Source organism: Rhinoderma darwinii, chromosome 7, assembly GCF_050947455.1.
Source record: "Rhinoderma darwinii isolate aRhiDar2 chromosome 7, aRhiDar2.hap1, whole genome shotgun sequence".
Lineage (NCBI taxonomy): Eukaryota > Metazoa > Chordata > Amphibia > Anura > Rhinodermatidae > Rhinoderma > Rhinoderma darwinii.
This window is the reverse complement of record NC_134693.1, coordinates 88,544,592-88,561,266: the sequence shown is the minus strand read 5'-3', so window position 1 is coordinate 88,561,266 and position 16,675 is coordinate 88,544,592. Positions and strand designations below refer to the sequence as shown.

General features: G+C 47.8%; 1 long non-coding RNA gene across 1 annotated transcript; it reads right to left on the bottom strand.

Annotated features, from left to right (window-relative positions):
• Positions 1-8,839: 8,839 nt before the first annotated feature.
• Positions 8,840-10,803, bottom strand: LOC142657258 (uncharacterized). Its single transcript, XR_012849858.1, has 2 exons — positions 10,592-10,803; positions 8,840-9,349 (listed from the first exon to the last, which is right to left on the bottom strand). It is a non-coding gene; the product is annotated as an uncharacterized LOC142657258 (long non-coding RNA).
• Positions 10,804-16,675: the final 5,872 nt, after the last annotated feature.

Genomic DNA, 16,675 nt, shown 5'->3' with positions numbered 1-16,675 from the left:
GGGTGGTGGTTGGGAGTGGCTTTGGCCTCTGGGCTGGTGCTCTAGGGGGGCTTTCCTCTCTCTCCCCTCGGGTGATGGGCTGAGTAAGCACAAGTAGGTTTTTGTTTTGAGCTTTTTGAAGACAGAAAAATGGCTTACAAGCGACCAAACTTAGGCTTTCGGGTTTATGTATATAGTATGGTATTTGGTTATAGTCATGTGTCTGTTATGATTATATGGTGTATAGGTGTATGCATGGGTTTGTGTGAATGTTTAGGTAAGATGGGCAGTAGATAGGTGGGGGGCCTGGGGGTGTGCCCAGCCCAATTCTGGACCACGTGAACGTGAGGAAGAAATGAGACGTGGGATAGGGCTGGGTGTCAGTTGTGTTGGGTGGTGGGGGCCAGCATCTGAAGTATGCGCACATAGGAGGACATGAGGCGTGATGCTGTTCCGCGGAGGTGATGGGTGGTGATGGATAAGTTAGTATGTATAAGGTCAGGTATGAATGTGGATAAGTTGAATAAAATGTAAAAAAATAATATATATATATATATATTTTATCAAATTTAAAAAAATAAAAATAATATTTTTTATTGTTCTTTTCATTTACATAGTGCACTGAAGTAAGTGCACCATGGGGTGGTAATTTTGTTGTTTTTTTTTGCGTTTATTATTATTATTTCGTTTCTATTATTATTGTGATTATTATTTATTTGGTTTTATATATGTGGGGATTTTTTAGGGGGCCATTGGTTGGCACAAGGTTATAGGAGTATGTTATAATAAGTATGTTGTATATCGTGTTATAGTTATGTTTTCTTGGGGTTGGGGGGTTTAGGTGTGTTTATGAATGAGTATGAGATTATAGTTATGTATGCATGGGGATGTACACTACCGTTCAAAAGTTTGGCGTTACCCAGACAATTTTGTGTTTTCCATGAAAACTCACACTTATATTTATCAAATGAGTTGCAAAATGACTAGAAAATATAGTCAAGACATTTTTTTAGAAATAATGATTTTTATTTGAAATAATCATTTTCTCCTTCAAACTTTGCTTTCGTCAAAGAATGCTTAATTTGCAGCAATTACTGCATTGCAGACCTTTGGCATTCTAGCTGTTAATTTGCTGAGGTAATCGGGAGAAATTTCACCCCATGCTTCCAGAAGGCCCTCCCACAAGTTGGATTGGCTTGATGGGCACGTCTTGCGTACCATACGGTCAAGCTGCTCCCACAACAGCTCTATGGGGTTGAGATCTGGTGACTGCGCTGGCCACTCCATTAGAGATAGAATACCAGCTGCCTGCTTCTTCCCTAAATAGTTCTTGCATAATTTGGAGGTGTGCTTTGGGTCATTGTCCTGTTGTAGGATGAAATTGGCTCTAATTAAGTGCTGTCCACAGGGTATGGCATGGCGTTGCAAAATGGAGTGATAGCCTTCCTTATTCAAAATCCCTTTTACCGTGTACAAATCTCCCACTTTACCAGCACCAAAGCAACCCCAGACCATCACATTACCTCCACCATGCTTGACAGATGGCGTCAGGCACTCTTCCAGCATCTTTTCAGTTGTTCTACGTCTCACAAATGTCCTTCTGTGTGATCCAAACACCTCAAACTTGAATTAGTCTGTCCATAACACTTTTCTCCAATCTTCCTCTGTCCAATGTCTGTGTGCTTTTGCCCATACTAATCTTTTCCTTTTATTAGCCAGTCTCAGATATGGCTTTTTCTTTGCCACTCTGCCCTGAAGGCCAGCATCCCGGAGTCGCCTCTTCACTGTAGACGTTGACACTGGCGTTTTGCGGGTACTATTTAATGAAGCTGCCAGTTGAGGACCTGTGAGGCATCTATTTCTCAAACTAGAGACTCTAATGTACTTGTCTTGTTGCTCAGTTGTGCAGCGGGGCCTCCCACTTCTTTTTCTACTCTGGTTAGAGCCTGTGCGTGCTGTCCTCTGAAGGGAGTAGTACACACCGTTGTAGGAAATCTTCAGTTTCTTGGCAATTTCTCGCATGGAATAGCCTTCATATTTACAACGGTGCTAACATAATTGCACAAGGGTTTTCAAGTGTTTTCTAATCATCCATTAGCCTTCTAACACAGTTAGCAAACACAATATACCATTAGAACACTGGAGTGATGGTTGCTGGAAATGGGCCTCTATACAAGCCATGACAAGCCATGACTAAGGACGCAGCAGGCGTCTGAAACGCGTAGGCTACAGCCTATTATCTTTCTAACCATCCTCTGTACTCTGGACTAAACCCGCTTCCATTATTTTTCACTGCTTTTAACTTACGAAAATAAAACTTGGAAGAAGTTTCCTGTTTTTACCAGATGCACCAATTTCCAGCGCTGGATCCAATTCTTTATCTTCTATGTCTTTTGTTTAGTTGTGTTTTATTTTGTAAATATTGTATATTTTGTAATATTTTATATTTTTTTATTAAAAGAGTACCAGCAGTGACTAGCGATCTGCTGCTGTGTGTGTGCTGTGTGGACCACACCCAGGATCAAGGGAGTTTCCTTTTTTTCACCAGCCCAGGTTCATATCACCTGCCTGGGCTAAGGAAACGTCCCTGAAGGAGGCTACATTCATACATGGAGCCTCAGACCTCTACCCCCTGGAGCATGCAGGCGGGGGGGGGGGGGTAGAGGGTCTTCCCAACCTGCTGGGAAGGTGCAGCCAGCATCAGGGGTGAGAAGGTCATCCCATGGAAAGATATGTGTGCCCCCCCTGATGCTGGGGCTCTGGAAGGAGCCGAGAGGAGAGATGTGGAGGAGGAGATGGAGGTTCGCCAAGGTGGAGACCCAGGAGAAGGCCCAGCAAGGCAATATGCCCGACCCAGGGACCAGAGTACAGTTGAGGAGTGGGGGCTACTGCGGTCAGGAGAGACTGTGGAGACCTTCAGCTCCCACTTGCTGTCCGGCTGGAAGAATATCGGGACCTCGGTAAGTCCCTGCGGTGGCTGCGGAAATATCTGGCGGTCGCCAGGGGACGAGCCGCAAAAACATCAGGCGCCATGAGGTCCCGGTATAGTCTCCAGGTAAAGAAAATTTTGGATTAAATTAAGGAGGTGGAGGAGAAGAGAATGGAGATCGTGGTCGGTGGGGGACCCTTCGGGGAGAAGCTGGAGAATGACGAGAGGTTTACCCTGTTCGTATCCCGCACGCAATTTAACGAAACCCCCTGCAAAGGGGAAGGAAGGAAAAACAGAGAGGCTGCTAAAAGTGCAGAGGCATCGGAGGCTGCAGAAAAGGAGGCCAGGATTACAGAGGCCGCAGAAGTGGAGGCCGCAGAAGTGGAGGCCGCAGAAGTGGGGGCCACAGAAGTGGAGGAGAGTGTGGAGTTCGAAAGGACGCCAACCCGGGAGGAGACGGCGACGGGCTCTGAGGTCCCCTGGGAATGCAGTAATGGAGGGGCAAGTGGGGAACTTTCCTGCAGCCGAGTTGTGGAATCGGGCATTAAGCACCCCCCGGGGTTGCTCACGCAAATACGGCTGCAGGAGTCCACCGTGTCCTTCCAGAACTTTTGTTTTGGAGCTCAGTTGTCACCAGAGGAGGAGAAAACGCAGAAGAAGAAGCTGTGGAAGATGAAGAGGAAGAAGGCATAGGTGAAGATAGGTGGAACATCTTACAAATATTCCTACCTGTCTACCTTGCATTCCGGACCGGGTGAGAGCCTGGTTCGGGATGCAAGCCTCGCAAATCCCCCAGCTCCGGCCTCTGCAGTGGGGTCGGAGCGGGATAGCGGGCAGAAAAAAATGGTGCTGGTTCTACTCAATAGCCGGGATGGCACCGGACGCCGACTCCTGTAAAGGAGGCGCTGCAGGCTGCCACAAGGCGTTAGGGGGTGTGTCCCCGTGTCCGGCGGATGGGGAACCTCAGAAGCCGGCTTCTGATGCAAGCCGGAGGTCGGTGGACGGGGGGAACCGGAAAACGGATGTGGCGCCGAAAAACCGGAAGTCCGCTGGTCATATGACTCGGCCAAGGGTTGACGCACCAGACAGTGTTGCGGCAGCGAGTGGTGGTAGTAGGGGAGGCCCCGGCGCCGCAGGCCACCCCTCGACGGGAGGGGGGTTGTTTGTTGTCGGGTGCGGCTCCAGCTGTGCCTGCGGCCCCTCCATCTGCATCGCCGCATGGTGGTGAAGGTGGGAGGGGCTTAGCGGGCACTTGGGGTGGCGGCACCTCCTTCCAAACACCATGCAAGTTTTTCAGCAAGTATGGAAGTCAGTGAATTGGAGGGTGCTAAGGGAACAACGCCTGTGACATCCGGTGGTGCCCCAGAAGCAGCGGCACCCGATGATGTGGAGATTCCAAAGACAAATTTTTTTTATATAAAGCCAACGGACAAGAGAAAGAACTCTGTAACCAGCCTGGCCAGAATGAAAGCTGTGGGGAGTAGTGTAAGTAAAAATGTAAATGCAAATATCTGTGGTGATGGTAATATTAATAATGATGGTAATGTTGATGGTGGTTGTAGTTAATGTTGGCGATTTTAATGTGGGTCGTAATAATGTGGAGGGAGTGGCGGGCTGGTTGCTCCTTCTGCCAGAGTGCCCAGCAGGTCGCATGCGGGCGTTGTGGTGGGGGGACCCCCAGCCCACCCATCCTTATCTTCTGGTCCCGGGGCTGGCAGTTTACAACATCGCCTTGTAGAAGCATTAAGGGAGGGGAAGCCGACACTAACAATAGGGGGAGTGCAGAAGGACCTATCCTTTTGGATAAATAGGTATGGTCTGGATGCCTTCCGAGAGAGACGGATAGATCAGTGGTCGCTCCCAACAACCGGGCCAGGCCGTGGCCAGGAGGAATGTGGTCCGTCTCCCGTGGCGTGTCAATGATGCGTGCCCTCCTCGTAAGAGGGTGGTGGAGCTGCTGCTGCAGATGGGCTTCAAGGCGAGTGACATCTATGCCTTGATACATCCTCATGGTACGGCTGTGTTTGACATCAGCTTTGTTCACCCGGGTTTTGCCTTGAGATCTTCTGGGGGAACTATGAGCTGGTGAAGAATGAGCCCGGCTGGCGAGGGTTTGCTGCGCAAGCAATCTCTCGCCAGAATGGTCTCAGGAAAGTGACCATACTAACCCGTAACGAGTCGCTTTCCTGTGTGGACATCATGACCTGGTTGGGAAGATATGGTGAGGTAGCAGAGATGCCATGGAAGAACTGCGATGAATTTGGCATCTGGTCGGGAGCCTGGACGTTTATGGTCAAACTTAAGCGTCTGGGGCAGACGGTGTCCCATATACCATCATCTGCTTTCTTGGGAAGAGATCGAATCCTTGTCTTCTACCAGGGGTAGCCGAAGCTATATCACCGGTGTGGCGGCCCCTCACACTTAAGCGCAAGCTGCACTGTGCAGAAATGCGCTCATTGTGGGGGGGGGGGGGTAGGCCATCTGGCCGCAACATGTGACCAGATTAGGTGTAACCTGTGTGGTGACCTAGGTCACCCTTTCAGTCGGTGTCCACGCTCTGTTGTCAATCTCTGCTCCAACCCTATGGAGAATGTAAGGAGGGAGGTCTCAGTGGGCGAGGGGGTGGACAGAGATGATAGAGCGCAAGAGCAAAGGACGAACATCAGGAAGGGATTGAATGAGGAGGCAAGGAGGATGGAAAGAGAGCAGAGGGCTGAGGACTCCCAGTCCTCCCACTATGAAAGTGTGGAAGAGAAAGGGAGGTCACAGCCTAAAACAAAACAGGGGACACCGGGTAACATCAAAACAGGGCTAAAAACATCTGGCCCTGCTAAGGAATGCAAAATCTGCACCCCCCTGGTGTGCTCCCCCAACCGATACCGTGTTCTCATGGATATTTCAGCCCTCCAGGCAGGGGGGAGAACACGGTAAAGAGTCTAGGAGTCGTTGAGCCTCCTCTTCTGCAGGGGCCACTGTCTCCAGGGGAGGGGGTCAGCCTGGACCCAGGAGATGAGAATGGGAGGGGGGTGGTGGAGGTTATGGACTCCTCAACTTCAAATAAAAGAGGTAAAGAGGGAGAGGGGTCCTCCTCAAAGGAGAAAGCAAGGGATGGGAAGAAGAAAACCGTCTAACTCATTTATTATGGCGGCACCCACTCCGTTGACTCTGGCATCGATTAACGTTGCCAGCATTAAGTCGGATATGGCTCGTTTCGCAGCCTTTGATTTACTCGGCCGGGTTGAAGCTTACATTTTGTATTTGCAGGAGACCAGACTGTCACTTTTGGCAGAGGTCATGAAAGCTAGGAGGGAGTGGCGACGTGGGCCCTCCTACTGGCCTCTTGCGGCTGAACCATATAGCGGGGTGGCGTTACTTTTTACCGCACCGGTGACATGTTTGAGTTAGAAATGGGGCAGTGCTTGAACTTAGATGTCCTCAACACGTGTCGAGTTGAATAGAATAGTTAGTGATGCTCGCCTGGAGGACGTCCATATTCGGTATACCCCAGGCCACTCGGGGTTAACCTACCACAGATGTAGTTGTAGGTCTAGAATAGACACGGTTTTTTTTAAAGGAGGAAACCATCTCTTCGGCAGTGTCTGTCGTTGAGGTGGAGTTCTCCGATCACTGTATGATTATGTTTTCTTTGAATGTTGCAGAGTCCCTCCAGATGGAGAGAGGCATATGGAGGCTGAATTCTACTCTCCTGGAAGAAGCAGAGATAAGACAGGCCTTCGAGGATTTCTTTAGAGCCAGGTGCCTTTGTTGGATCTAGTTGGTACACATCTTTGCTTCTTGAAAGGGATTTCGGGCGGTACCGCTCGCCCGACCCTTACAGTACCTGTAAGATGTCAGTGAGTTATTAGGTGGTGACAGGACTGGTAGATAGTACAGGCTCCCTTATGAGATCCAAATCAGGGATCCTGGAGGTCATCAGATCATTTTATTCGCAGCTTTTGGGTGAGCAGGATCTAAACCGAGACAAAATATCGGATTTCCTGGCTGAAACCAGGAGTCAGGAGTAGACCCCTCTCTCTGTGTTTTGACAGTCGATCAAGGAAGAGGAAATGAGATTGGTGATTGGTGGGTTGGCTATCAAGAAATCGCCAGGTCCTGATGGCTTAACATCTGAGTTCTATAAAACCTTTAAGGGAACCCTAGTTCCCCTGTTGACTGCGGTGTTTAATGAGTATCTGTCCTCAGGCACTCTGCCAAAATCAATGGGAAGGTCTGCCTTGATTATTCTGTCAAAGGGTAAGGATCCGACCCATGTTGAGATCTGGTGTCCGATAGTGCTCCTCAATACAGACAGAAATGTTCTCGCAAAAGAGCTGTTTAATCGGCTATTGAAGTTTGCACCCCAGCTCCTTTCGTTGACCCAGCATTGCTCTTTTCCAGGTCGCAGTAATTTTAGTGTTGTTCTCAGTGTCAGAGAGGCAGTGGAGCAGGGAAATTCTGGCCGATGGGAGGGGTACATCCTGTGCTTGGACCAGGCCAAGGCTTTTGACCGGGTGAACCACAAGTACCTTTGGTCAGTTCTTCTGAGCTTTGGCCTACCAGGGGAGTTTGTCAATTGGCTCCAGACCCTATATGCTGGGGCAGAGTGTTTTTCACTGGTGAATAGTTTGACTGGAACCCCCTCTGAGGTTGGGTCTGGTGTTCACCATGGTTGTCCCTTAAGCCCCTAGCTATATGTTTTCGCGATTGACCCCTTTCTTAGGCTGTTTGATCGTGGACCATTGGAGGGGGCGGGGATGGACTTGGAGGGGCTGGAAGCCACTCAGATGGTGGTTGCGTACGCGGATTACGTCAATATCTTCGTCTCCTCTAGAGGGGAGGCAGAGTGGGTGATGTCAGAAATTGAGCATTACTCACGGGCATCTGGGTCCAGGATCAACCGGGACAAGTGTGAAAGTCTCTGGCTGGGGGGGGTCCCAGTTTTGATCTCCCGGGCACCCTCCCAGAGCCCAAAGGGTCTTCTAAAATCGTAGGTGTTGAATTTGGCTTGGGTGATTATCCCAAGAAAAACTGGGAAGTTAGGCTGTCAATAGCTGCCCAGAAGGTTGGCCAATGGAAGGGATGGTCTTTATCCCTTAGGGAAAGGGTTCACTTGGACAAGGCCTACCTCATGCCCATATTGTTCTACCATGGCAGTGTATGCATTTTGCAAGAACCTCTCTAGACTCGGGTCTATAGCCTGTTTTTCCAACTGTTATGGGGAAACAGGCTTAACGTAATCAAGAGGGAGGTTACATACCTACTGAGGAGACAAGGTGGGTTAGGTATGGTAAACCCAGTACTGTTTCTAGTAAACACCTTTATTAATATAAATTTGGCGAACCTCTTTGAAAGAGAAAGAGCTCCTCTCTGGATATCCTCCTGCAGGGGATGGTTTTGGCCTTTCTTCCAGGAATGGAAGACAGGAGGCCAAGTGAAAAATTTGCATACACTCCATGGGCACCTCCCGGCTTATGCCGCCCCAGTTCTGAAGGTTGTACGTCAGTGGGGTCTGAGAGTGTGGGAGTGTGGACCTTGTCCAGAAATTTTCTTGACAGGAAGGTCTTGTTGACTTGCTTCAAGGAGTTTCTGGTGCTCAGGAATTCCCAAGTAAAGACATCGGGGTGGGTTTAAGACTTTTAAATTCGGTGAGGATTCCCCAGAAGTTTTGGGATCTGGCTTGGCACTGCTTCCATGGGAAGCTCTATGTAAGGGACAATCTGAAGCACAGGAACTCCGATGAAAGAGGTTGTCCTCGGGAGTGCAGTGGCATGCTTGAAAGCATGGACAATTTCTTGCTTCATTGTCCCTTCAATACAGAGGTTTACAAACGGGTAGGAGTCTCCATCGGTTGGCCCAATTTGGCCAGCCTCTCCCATGCTGGGTAGGCGTGTTAGATGGAACTAAAACGTGGGCACTACAACACTACTCCGATTTTCTTTATAAATCTTTACTTTGTAAATAACCGTATAAACAGATGAAATCAGCAACAGTATAAGTTCAACAGTCTATTTGTCTTTCAATGGCTCCGCCTGATATCAGTCTCTGTCCTTTACGCGTCTCCGGACGCTACGGGGTAATAGCGGCGGGCCTGGCAGGGGTTCTGTAAACGGCTGAAGGCTCACCTTGGCAGTATGCGCGGTGTCCAGTTAGTCCACTCTTTGGGTCGTTGAGCCAAGGGTGCTTCTCTCGCGTAATGGCGACAGCCTGGTCAGCGTTGTTCCCAGTCTCTCACTCATGGTACCATATAGCAGTCTGCTGGATATGACTCCTAGGTTCTTGTTTTCTTACACCCAGTCTGGAGCTCCTTAGGCCTCATGCACACTTCCATCACCGTTTTAGCGGCCGTTTTTGATGGATCCGTGTGTCCGTTTTTGTTTCCGTGTGCACTCCGTTTCCGTTCCGTGTTTCCGTTTAAAAAACGGATGTGAACTTCACTTGAACCTGTCACATGTCCCAGGAAACACCAATAGAAAGGTTACAAGAAGTTTTTGGTGCTGTTTTCTTAGCTTTCAGAGCATAGAGAACAGTTTGAGATTACTCTGCTTGGCTTACTTTGGATTTACGGGTCGTAATTACGACCCGAAATAGCGGGCCCATAGACTTCTGTTAGCCACGGGTACCTTCCCGATTTCTCACGGGAAGGTGCCCGAGCCGTTAAAAAGCTAGAACATGTTCTATTTTTTTTATTTTACGGGCCGTGCTCCTATACTTTATAATGGGAGCACGGCTCGGAAAAACGACCGGCTGACCCGTGGCCGGCCGTGCTCATCTCCTGAAATACTCTGTGCTGCCTTAAACTCTGTGGACAGGTCAGGATCCTGTTTCTTTTAAATGCTGCTGGGGAACCCGCTCGATCCACGATATAAGGCTGCGCTACAGTGCAGCATTTAAAAGAAACAGGATCCTGACCTGTCCACAGAGTTTAAGGCAGCACAGAGTATTTCAGAAGAGGAGCGTGTGATTGGCTGCAGAGGCCGCGGCAGCCTGTGATTGGTTGCAGAGGTCGCGGCAGCCTGTGATTGGCTGCAGGGCCCGCGGCAGCCTGTGATTGGCTGCAGAGGCCGCGGCAGCCTGTGATTGGCTGCAGAGGCGGTCACGTGACGAGCGTGACTGCCACTACAGCCTGTGATTGGCTGCAGCGAGCGGTGACATGGATGAAACGTCATCGCTGGAGGCCGGACAGGAGGAATGTAAGTATGAACGTATTTATATATTTTTTTTATTACATTCAAATTTTATTTTCCGCACGCCGAGCATGGTACTGTCAAGGTTGCTGAAAGAGTTAGTGCAGTCCATTAACTCTATCAGCACCCTGGACAGTACCATGCTCGGTGCACGGAAATTACAGGTTCGGTCAGAACTAGTTCGGTCCGAATCGAACCTTTTCGTGAAATTCGGCGAACTAGCCGAACCGAACTTTTCATAAGTTCGCTCATCTCTACTAGAAATAATACAGAATACAACTGTGCAAGGTCTACGCTACCCTCTGACACACTTGAAACTGCGCAAAGTCTATACCGGTCAGAATTTTGGGATTGCAAAGCACATGTTATAAGACAGCAGGTCAATGCGAAAATAACATTACTGTGGGTGTGTAAAGTTTACCTACTGAGAATTACATACAATGGAACAAAAGAAAAGCATGCTCAGAAAACAAGCAGTGCAATGTGTGAATTTACTTACTTATGTTGTGACGCTGGGCACTAGTTCCCTGTTGCCATCTGCGTGTCAAAAGCTCCTTGGCAAGCTCCTCCCACGCGGCGTCCTTTTTATAACGGTCGTGGTAGCATTCTGTGCCCGTATCCCACAGTTCTGGGTGATCCTGCACCAATGCTATCATTCTTTCCACAGCCATCTTCAGAACTGAATGGCTACTGTAGACTGTGAGTCTGTGAACTTTGACCCACCCAGCCGTTGCTATGGCAACGGATCAGTCAAAAACGGACAGCACACGGATGCCTTCAGTGTGCCATCCGTTTTTTTCACTGACCCATTGACTTCTATGGGCCACATGGTCACTGAATCACTGAGCAAAGTAGGACATGCTCTACTTTGCACGGAACGGAACAACGGATCAGTTTAAATAACGGAAGTGTGCATGGGGCCATTGCAATGAATGGGTTCAGGGTGCTATCCGTGACAAAAACGGATAGCACCCTGAAGGAAAAAACTGAAGTGTGCATGAGGCCTTATCCTGCTGCTCTCTCTTTCTGTCTGTCTACTTTAACTTTCAATATCTCTTCCCTGAGCTCATATCTCATGCTCCTCCTCTCTCTTTCGTCATGGCCGTTCTGCTATGCACTTGCTAATCTCTCCACTGTTCCGTTTCTAGCTCTTCCCCCTTTAACCCCACATTTTCATGTCCAGTGTAATCTGTCCAGCAACTCACAGCAACTACTCTACCACCATCAAGTGGTCACTAACGATATAACAGGCATTATACAATAGTAAGTAACGAACAATGCTTCAACCTCCTACAAGAATAGGAGGAAGGGGGGGGGGGGGGGAAGTAGACAGACACCCAAGCACTGACAAAAGGGGGGAAACAGAAGGGGGCTTGGACCCCTGTGACCGACATTGGGAAGGGGGCTATTACCCCTATCGTACATGGGGGTTGGGTCCCCTACGATATTGTGGGTATGGAGGGGGCTGATACCCCTATCACCCAAGGGGGCTGGGACACCCAAAATCGGTCCGGTAAATGTGGGGAGTGGGACCACTTCCACAGCATGGGGGCTGTAACCCCTCCTACAGGCCTATGGGGCATTCAGAGACCTTGGTGGTAGGGACCATTTCACTTCTTTTTTAGTTAGTTTAGTGGTTAGGAATTTTACGTGGAATGCACAGTGTTTAGTTTCAACTCAGAGCAAAATCCTCCTGGGGGACGAGGTAATTAGGAATATCATGGGTGACCTGGTGAAGGTCCGGTCTCAGGAAGTTGTGAGACTGGGTGCCCCCAATCTCTCTCACCTTTGGAGGGGCTTTAACTTTAGGGTGCCCTAGGTTGAACCAACCGGTGAGGGGCAAGTTGTCCCTGAGTGCTAGACTGAAGGTAGGGGTTTGCACCTAGCCACAACACCGGGAAAAATAGAACGATAGGGATATAACGAGGGACAGCAAGAGGGAAAGATTAGTTTTTCAAGGTAATTTACGGATAGAGGATAGGGTGAGCTGGAAAGGTCTAGCGATAGGGGACCGAGGTGGTGGCTGGGGTATGGCTCTGGCCTCTGGGCTGGTGCTTTGGAGGACCTTCCTCTTTCTCCCCTCTGGTGGTGGGCTGGATAAGCATAAGTAGATTTTTGTTCCTAAAAACTGAAAAAGGGTCCTAGAAGTGGCCAAACTTAGGTTTTCGGGAAGGTTTTGGAGTAGGGTATTATGTTTATATGGTATAGTATGAGTTATGTTAGGTTAATAGTGTTATATTGTTATATGTGTGTGTATGGGTTTTGGTGACTGTGTAAGTAAGTTGGGGCATTAGATAGGTGGGGTTGGGGGCTGGGGGGGTGTGTACCCAGCCTGATCTCGGACTATGTGGACATGAGAGGACATGAAACGGGGGATTGGGCTGGGGTGTTTTCGGATATGAGTTATTATTAAAGAGGCTCTGACACCAGATTATAAGTGCCCTATCTCCTACATAATCTGATCGTCGCTGTAATGTAGATAACAACAGTGGTTTTTATTTTGAAAACGATCATTTTTCACCAAGTTATGAGCAATTTTAGATTTATGCTAATCAGTTTCTTAATAGACAACTTGGCGTGTTTTTACTTTTTACTAACTGGGCGTTGTACAGAGCAGTGTATGACGCTGACCAATCAGCATCATACACTTCTCATTGTTCCAGCCCAGCATGATCCGCAGCACAGTGTCATTGTGCAGTGAAAGAAGCTGAGCTGGAACAATGAGAAGTGTATGACACTGATTGGTCAGCATCATACACTCCTCTGTACAACACCCAGTTGGTAAAAAGTAAAAACACGCCCAGTTGGTCATTAAGAAACTAATTAGCATAAATCTAAAATTGCTCATAACTTGTTCAAAAATGATCGTTTTTCAAAACAAAAAACACTGCTGTTATCTACCTTACGGCGCCGATCAGATTATGTAGGAGATAGGACACTTATAATCTAGTGACAGAGCGTCTTTAAGCCCTTCCTGACATTTGTCGTAAGTATACGTCATGGAAAGCCAGTGCTTCCCGCAAAATGTCGTATACTTACGACAAACGGGAAAACGGTTATAGTAAAAAATAAGAACGTTTTAAAGTAAAGATGGCTGCTGTTCATAACAGCAGGCCATCTGTACATGATGCCCAGGGGAGTGTCGCCTCCCCCTGCATCGGCGATCGCTGCCATTGGCCGGTCAATTCAGACCGGCCAATTGTGGCTGTTTGCGGCTTTAGCCAAATACTGTGCCACAGGGCACAGTTATATAGTGGTGATTGGTGCTGTCCAAGACAGCACCAATCCCTACCATGTATCATGTAAAAAATGGCGGCGATGCCACCCCCCCCCCCCCAATTGCCACGGTTGGTCGGTGGAGCGGTGGGCAGAGCTGGTGGGACTGTCTGTGAGCTGATACCGGTTTTGGGGCCTTCTGTACTGTGATCCTGCTGTGACGTCTTCATTCGTCTGCTTCCTTTTTTAGCAGCAGCACTAGTTTTGTTCCTAAATTTCTTATCCCTGTACCCCTCCCCCTCTTTTTTTTGTAAACAAATTTTATTGAGTTTTAGAACATTATTACAAAAAAGAAAGAAACTCAAATATTATATATCAAAATTGATCCATGAGAAAAGGAGATGTACAATAACAGCAACATATTGCAGAAGATATGACAGAGAATACAGTATTCTACAACATTCACAGTATCACAGATGTGCATTGAGGTACTTGTTACAAATAACATTAGATCACAGTAACTAAACAATCAAAGTTAACTCCCCCCCCCCCCACCATAGCTCAGGGCCCATCAGTTTTCAATTAATCTCCAATAGAAACCAATGTACGAAAATAGGACATCAGATCAAATATATCTACATGTTCAAGCTTCATGTACCCCCTCTCCTTGCAATAGACCTTCACTGAGGCCCCAGGTTACCTAACGTCCCCGCAACCGCTCTTGTCAAATACCAGGGCGTGTAATGAAATGGTGCCATCAATTCCACAATCTCGCTTTGTTGATAATGCTTGCAGATAAAGATCTTCCATTTCTGGAAGAATTTGGAAGCTTTGGCTTCCGGTGTATGCTCTATATCTAACTTATCCATATGTATACCCTTTTTCATCTGGTACATTAGGTCTGTAAGTGAAGGTATAAGGGGCGTAAGCCATCGAGCCAATAAGCATCTTTTAGCAATCAGCAAATATACATGTAGGGCTTGTGGCACACTAGGAAGATCGGGAAAGACATGGAACAGCAGAGATAGTGGGTCCAGGGTAAGTGAGATTTCCCAAGTATCCTTTATAAATTGCACTATCTCGGTCCAATACGGAACGAGTTTGGGACACTTCCATAATCCATGCAGAAGATCAGTTTTGGGGGTGGCACATCTTGGGCAAGCCACCAGTCTATCAGGCGCATTTGGATGTGGGTGTATATTGAAACCATAAATAGCGCGATGTAGAAACTTAAAATGTGTCTCACGCCATTGCGCATTTACTACCGCTTTTCTCACTTTTAACCACCCTTCCAGGATTTGTTGAGATAATTCTGAGACCGGGAACTCTCTGTTCCATGCTTTAAACAAAAGTGCTGCCGTAGACCTCCCCTGTTGATCACGAAACGTTTTATAAAGAAGCGATAAGGAGGTTTTAGATGGAGGAGACTCAATCATAGAATCAATAGGGTTTTCCAAACACGCCTGTGTCACATCTCGACTTAGGGAGCGTATAAAAGAGCGTAGCTGACAGTAAGCCAACTGATGATGCAAAGGGACATTAAATGTATCTACCAATTCCTGAAAGCTCCTTACACGATTTTCAGAAGGGTGTAGAATGTGCCTAAGTGTTGTGATGCCCAAAGCACGCCAATGCCGAAAATCAGAGTTTTCTCTCCCCTGTGAGAAACCCGGGTGTCCCCATAGATTCATGTGTGGGGATAGACGCTGAGGGAGCCCAAATGAAGACCTAAGGAACTTCCATGCCATTATAGCATTTCGTAATAATATGCGTCGTCTCACATTATCAGGAAGCATACCAAAAGCAGTATGCAATAATGATGACAACTGCAGCGGGTACACCACTCCTGCCTCTAGGGAATAGTTGGAATAGAAGTTAGATCGCTGCAACCAGTCTATCCTGTGACGAGCCAGGCATGCTAAATTGTACCTACGGAGGTCAGGGAAATTAAGGCCCCCTAGGTCTTTGGGTAGCATAAACTTCCTCAGCGCTATCCTTGGTCGTTTTTGAGACCAAATAAAGGAAGTAAAGGCAGCATTAAGTTTCAAATATCAGTGTGTTTAAGGAGAAGGGGTATAGTCTGCATCGGGTACAGCAATCTGGGAAAGCTTATCATCTTAAGTAAATGACATTTAGATAATGGCAAGCTGCGCCACCTCGTTAATTCATTAACCAATTTAGACAACAGGGGAGGGTAGTTGAGAGTATATATGGAGTCTGGGGTACGGCTATATGGATTCCCAGATATTTGATTGAACTTTTGGCAATGGTCACCGGGATGTTTAAAGTGGACCAGTTAGCTGAGACCCGTGTCCGAGACAAATCTAGGATTTCACACTTCGCCACATTCACCTTAAACCCGGAGGAGGCCTCGAAAGCCCTCAGCAGGTCAAAAACCCGAGGAAGATCCCTAAGTGGGTCTGATAAAAAGACCAAAACATCATCTGCAAAATATGACGCCTTAACTACTGTCGAGCCTACCGTTATACCATGAATATTCCCATCAGCCTCCAATGTCCTAATAAAAGGTTCAAGGGCTATGTTAAAAAGAAGAGGGGAAAGCGGACAACCTTGTCTGGTGCCCTTAGATAGAGGAATAGGGGATGACAGAAAACCAGGAGTGTATACCCGTGCTGACGGTTCTGTGTAAAGTGCGGTCAAGTATGTGCGAAAAGGGCCCACTATATGCATGGAATCTAGAGTCCTACCCAACCATCCCCAGTCCACCATATCAAAAGCTTTTTCGGCATCCACGGTAAGGATCGCTGGGCATGGATGAGCAGAAGTATTAAGATTTACGTCATCTAGTACCCTCAGAATTCTCCGTATGTTTGACACTGCTGAGCGACCCTTAACGAAGCCCACCTGGCTAGGAGAAATTAACCTGGGGAGAATGAAGGCAAGTCTATCTGCCATTATTTTAGACATCAACTTCAGGTCCAAATTAATTAACGAGTTTGGTCGGTATGATGATGCTAGAGCAGGATCCTCATCCTGTTTCGGCAAAACCTTTATATATGCGACATTAGAGGCTGGTGGAATCGGCTGCCCAGACAGGTAACCATTATATAGTTCAAGCAAGCATGGAGCCATTTGATCCCTCAGAGCTTTGAAATATTCCCCAGTATAACCATCGGGACCTGGCGCTTTATTGAGTTTCAAGGAATTGATAGCAGATTTGAGCTCATCTTCCGCAATTGGGGAATCTAACAAGACTTTCTCTTCCTCGGTAAGAACAGGCAAGTTTAGGGAGTCTAAAGAAAGAGGAGTCACCCCATGTGTGCTCTGGCGACTAGCGTATAAATTGGCGTAAAAATCCCTCAAGATGGAATTGATCTGTTTGGGGTGATTCTGCATCTGGCCCAAT